The sequence below is a fragment of the Hipposideros armiger genome, unplaced genomic scaffold (assembly GCF_001890085.2).
Source record: "Hipposideros armiger isolate ML-2016 unplaced genomic scaffold, ASM189008v1 scaffold_43, whole genome shotgun sequence".
In the NCBI taxonomy this organism is placed as follows: Eukaryota; Metazoa; Chordata; class Mammalia; order Chiroptera; family Hipposideridae; genus Hipposideros; species Hipposideros armiger.
This window is the reverse complement of record NW_017731393.1, coordinates 1,892,224-1,898,053: the sequence shown is the minus strand read 5'-3', so window position 1 is coordinate 1,898,053 and position 5,830 is coordinate 1,892,224. Positions and strand designations below refer to the sequence as shown.

The window sequence follows — 5,830 nt, the reverse complement described above, 5'->3', positions numbered from 1 at the left end:
ATTACAGTTATAGAGTAGCAACGAAAATAATTTTATGGTTGGGGGTCACCACAACATGAGGAACTGTATTAAGGGGGTCGCGGCATTAGGAAGGTTGAGAACCACTGCTCTAGAGAGTAAATCCCTGCCCCACCCCGCCCCACCCCACCAGGAGCCCTGCCCAGCCTCAGTCTCTCCCTGCGCACAGCAAGATAAGCCGGGGTGAAGCAGAGGGGAGGGCAGCCCACAGCACTGTCCCCTGTGGTGGCTGGGCCCAGGATGGGGCAGGCAGAGCACTCTAGGCAAGGTGGGATGACCTCGGGCCTGGATGACCCGGGAGGCGTGGCCTCGGATAGCTCCCCTCCTCCCCAGCTGCCAGCTCATATCTGCTCCTCGGTCCCCACACCTGGGCCTCCTCTCTTACTTCCATTCTCACCTGTCCCAGGTCACCTGTCCTTCAAGCTGGAAATCGAGTATCACCCCCTCCTCCTAGATAGCCAGGGTCGAGCTCCCCGCTCCAGGACAGTGAAATGGGGAGCAAGTTCCTTCTCCCCAGAGAGCGGGGTGTCAGTGCAGCGCAGGACCTGGGGCCCTGGATCCTGTCCGGGGTACCTCTGATTCTTGGGTCGACCCACTCTCTCTGAGCCTCAGTTTCCCTGGCTGTGCCGGGGGCAGAGGCTACAGGCGGCACTGCTGAGTGGGCAGAGTGTCACCAGGGCTTCCTTCTCTGATTTGTGAAACCTGGAATCCCTGCTCGCCCCACGGGGAGAAAAAGGGGAGGAACCAAGACTCGTAGAAGCAGAGACCTAGAGACAGGCTCCGAGCCACCAGGTCCACCAAGAGAGCGAGAGAGCGAAGTGTGGGGTAGCCCTCGGGGCTTCCTTCACCCCTACTCCCAGGGTCGGCGGGAACGAGACCCCCAGGCCCGCAGCCCTCAACCTGCCCTTCCCTTGACGGTTTCGGGAGCGCTGGCAGTAGTACATAGGGATGGGCGGCCCCTTGGCCCGCTGGCGCTGATGTCCCAAGGCAGGCCCGCGGGCGTTTGTCGCCTGGTTGGGAGTGGGCAATGGAGCGAATCTCCGTGGCCCACCGTAAATGATGAGTTCGACCACCCAGTCTCGCAGAGGTCAGCCTGTCCAACCCCGCTGATGCCCCACCTCAGGCTCCCACTGGACCCGGTCCTCTAGCCATGCCCAGCCCTGCAACAGTGCATGCAGGTCAAGGGGGGACGGTTCAGGTCTGGGGGACAGGCCTGGGTCCTCCTCTCCCTACTCCGGCCTCACTGGGAGGACAAATTTCCCCACCTCCAAGATCTAATTCTCCCCACCCCTGCTTGTCCCAGGGCTCAGGGTGGGCCAGGCACATCGCAAGCCTCCAAGGATGCTGACTGTGGTGGTGGCTGATGGCAACAACTCCCAGGGTCCCAAAGACCCTGGGAAGGGCTCCCTACACTGTGCCCCCTACACCTGCTCACCCTGCTCGCTGGGGCTGCCTCTGTTGGTGTGATTCTCTTATTATGCCATTTTTAAAACTATGAAATCTGATTGTTTACATTAGACAGAAACTTTCAGAAACTTTGTTGGGTTAGCCAGTCTTTCCAGGCTGGAGATTTAGCGGTGGAGCAAGGCAGTTGAAATTCCTGCCTCAGGGCCTTTCCTTCTAGCCGGCTGAGATGGTAGGTAGCAGTGGGAGGAGGTTTTCCAGCCACTTGCCTCCCTCTTCTCTCCAGGCCAGTCCATCCCCTGGGACATCCACCCCTCCCCTGGGGTCATTTACTTAGGACCCTCTGCCCACCAACCTACCAAAGGCATAGGGGCTGAATCGTGGACCTGCCCCTCACGTGAAGACAAAGTATAGGACGACAGTGCTCATATTGCACTTCAAATTATTAAATATTTCAAATGAACACCCAAATGCCGTTCGGTCGCTTTGCTCCGCTGTTGCTATCCAGGAGTCTGGGGCGTTTTACCCAAGGATGGCCACAAGAGAGCGCCAAGAGCAAACCTTCCTGGCCCTGAACCAGAATTCCACCCCCCTGAGGATCCCCAGCCCAGGGACGCTGCCTTCACCTCCATTCATGCTTCGGAGGTGAATGTATGGGTGAGGGGTCTGGGAAGCGAATAATTCCAGCCTCACCATGGCCAGAGAACATCAGACATAGTTGGTCCTTACTCTTCATTTGGTCCACTCCGTCTTCCTACTCCATTGGTAGGGACGCCGAGGCCCAGAGAGGGGCGGGGCCTCCCAAGGACACACAGCAAAGGCTGGGCGTGGCCAGGAAGCACAGCTCCTGTCTCCAGATCTGCGATCTGCTTGTCTCCTGTGGAAAGGCCCATGGTTTGGGGGAGCGGNCCCCCCACCCCCCCACCCCCACGTCCCTCCCGGTTTTTCAGAAGAGCAAATGGAGGCTCTGGGCAGTGAAGTAGCAGCTGGTCGCTCTTTTCTGGTTTTTGCAGCGCGAGGCAACATGAACGGCTGTCTCCCAGGACACCTCTGCGAGGCAACGCAGGAGTCTTGCACAGAAATCAGCGCATGCGCAGGGAGGTTTTGAAGCCGATGGAGCTGCAGATCAGCTTGAAGAACTGTGACTCTCAGAAGGAAAAACGCATCTCGGGCTTCATCAGGCTCAAATCTACACCCCGCCCCGAGTTTTCCATATGTGTTCCGGGGGATCAGCAGCACTGTGACAAGGCCAAGGCTGTGGATATCCCCTACATGGATATTGAGGCGCTGAAGAAACTCAACAAGAATAAGGAACTGGTAAGGAAGCTGGCCAAGAAGTATGGTGCCTTTTTGGCTTGAGAGTCTCTGATCAAGCAGATCCCGCGAATCCCGGGCCCAGGCCTGAATAAAGCTGTCAAGTTCCCTTCCTTGCGGACCCACAATGAGAACATGGTGGCCAACGTCGATAAAGCGAAATCCGCCATCAATCTCCAGATGAAGATGGTGCTGTGTCTGGCAGCAGCCATTGGCCACGGGAAGATGACAGAAGATGAGCTTGTATACAACACCCACTTAGCTGTCAATTTCTTGGTGTCATTGCTCAAAAAGAACTGGCAAAACGTCCGGGCTTTATATATCAAGGGCACCATGGGAAAGCCCCAGCACCTGTACTAAGTATGGCACAATTTAATCAGAATGCTACCAAAAAAAACCACCCCAAACAAACAAAAAAAACGTAGCTGCTGGTAAGTGGCAGGGCCCACGTCTGCCCAGGCCCCATGGCCGAGCTTGGCTGCCTTTCCCCAAAGCAGCACGTGCCGCCTTTTAACCAAGGCTGGTCCTCTTCCCAAGAATAACCCCAGGAGGAGCACTAACTCCAGCGGCCTCCGTGTGCCCAGCACTCTCCACACAGCCTCTCCCTTATCTACACACAGCCTTGCCCCCTCCTCACCATGCAGAGCAGAGCGGTAGGAGGCCTGCCCAGGGGCCCCAGCGAGTTGATGGAGGAGCCAGGACTTGTCTAAACCTGTGTGGCCTGCGGAGGCCTGGGCATTGCCTCTGAGCACAGAGATGTTCTCAGGCTGCAAGGCTGACTTGTTCTGCCCTGAGTGGGGACAGAGGAGCCTGGGAGGGGCAGACTGAGGACCCTTTTGTCCCCCTTCTGCCTTGTGGATCTCAGTGTGGTCTCCAGACCCAGCTGGGGACTTGCTAGAAATGCCCCAGACCCACTGACCCAGAACCCGTGGGGGCAGGCCCTCCCTGTGATCCTGCTGCATGTTGGACAGAACCACCACTGCAGGCCTTTCTGCTTTGGGCCACGGTGTGCGCTCAGCTTCTGCCTACTTATGCCCCTCCCCCCAGGGATGGGTGACAGCAGAGGGAGAGAGCCCAGGGTGGTGATCTTCAGGACCCACTATCTAGCTTGGACCTGCTGTGGACAGTCTACTGCTTCACCTGATGAGCCCAGGGGAAGAGTAATCCCATTAATAAATCATCCCTCATCTGCTAAGTGGGTATAATGGTCCCCACTCACCATGCAGGGCTGTGAGGATTAAGTGAGATAATGCATGTGTGGGTGCAGAGGGCATTCGGTCATCATCATTTGAAGGCCAATTATCAACACGGGTCTAACAGCCCTTTGTCCGACAGATAATTGCCCTAACTTGGCATTTATGACCCAGTGTGCCAGCCCCCGACTGACTCTGCTGGCTGGGGAAGTCAGGAAGCCTGGCCTGTCTTCCTGACGGGGCTGCCCCCCCCTTCTTCCTGCGTTTCCCCACCCTCCCACCCAGGGTGTGTGCAGCCCAAGAGCGCACACCCTGTAGCACAGAGTTTGGGGGCCTCTGCTCCCACTAGGGAGGCACACCTGGCATGGCGGGTGTCGCACCGCGGGTTTGGTGGATGTCTACAGGAGGAAACGTGGCACGAGCGCTGAATGACCTGCCAGTAGGTCGGGGTAGGGGTGCGGATGGAGGAGCCTGGAGCTGCTGGGACAGGAAGGGGGCGCAGGGAGGGAAGGAGGTGAGTGTCCCGGCCTGGGCGGGGTGCATATCGGGTGTGCATTTTCCCCTTGCTGCTCCGGGGCTCAGAGGCCGGGCAGGACAAGGGGTGCCAGGCCCCATTTTTCAGCGGTGACCTGCGGGCTATAGCCGGCCAGGCCTCCAGGCCTTGAACCCGGCTCTGCCCCCACGCACAGGCGGGGTTGGGGCTGGAGCGGCTGTTCCCCCCCAACCCCAACCGGTGCCCCCACATACACACCAATTTGCTCAGGACTGGCCTCTTCCCCTGCCCCACGTCATGGCTTTGCTCTCAGGAGCTCGGGAGATTCACATGGGGGCTTTCAGAGCATAGCTCTCACAGGCTCAAAGGATCAGTTAAACTGGAGGCTGCCAGGGAGTGGGCAGTTTCTGCACCATCCGCGGGCCTGACACCCATCCTGTTGTCCACAGGGACTAGGCGCCTCTGGGGGAAGGAAGTCAGGGACAACTCCAGGGCTCCCCTATGGGCAGCTGGTCCTTGAAGGCAGGAGGGTCGGGGAAGACCCAGTCTCAGTTGTGCACTGTGAGTCCTGGGGCAAGCCACTTCCCTCTCTGAGTCTTAGCATCTGAGACTGTACCAGAAACAGAGGTTAACAGCCCCTGTCCCCAAACCAACTGATTGCCCTGGTCCCCGCTGGGGAGGATGAGAAGTGTGACTTCCTGCCCCTCACACCCTCTACCCAGAGCCTGCAGCTCCATCCAGGGTTAGCAGCATGTCTCATGTGTCCAGTCCAAATCCCAGCCAGCCTCTGTGACCCTGGGCAGTGCTCTCCCTCTGTCTGGTGTCCTCCTCTATAGAATGGGATAATAACATACCATCCTCATAGGCTGTCCATGTGGGCTAGGCAAAGCTCCCAGCCAGTGCCTAGGACACAGGAAGCATATGCAAGCTCCGCTAGAATCACGGTGTATCCAGAACATCTCTATGCTATACAAATGTACATTCGCATAAAGGGGAACATATTTTAAACTGTTACACAAAGGTGGCTCATGATAGTCACTGCGCATATACCAACACCTCCTGGAGAGGGATTTGTCACCATCTCTGTGCACAGGAGCTGCAGCTTAGTGGGGTGAAGCTGTGGTGGTGGTGAAGCATGTGGCAAGACCTGAGGTATATCCTAGGCTGGCCAGCTGGGTCCTGCCCTCTGCTTCTGGCAGTGGGTGAGTCCTTAGGAGGCTCTAGAGCAGCGGTTCTCAACCTGTGGGTCACGACCCCTTTGGGGGTCGAACAACCCTTTCACAGGGGTCGCCTAAGATCATCGGAAAACAAAAAGATATTTACATGACGATTCATAACAGTAGCAAAATTACAGTTATAGAGTAGCAACGAAAATAATTTTATGGTTGGGGGTCACCACAACATGAGG

The 5,830-nt window shown here is 57.3% G+C and overlaps 1 pseudogene; it reads left to right on the top strand.

Moving 5' to 3' along the window:
* The first annotated feature begins 1,954 nt into the window (after nucleotides 1-1,954).
* LOC109381018 (60S ribosomal protein L10a pseudogene) lies at nucleotides 1,955-3,096 on the top strand (annotated as a pseudogene).
* Nucleotides 3,097-5,830: the final 2,734 nt, after the last annotated feature.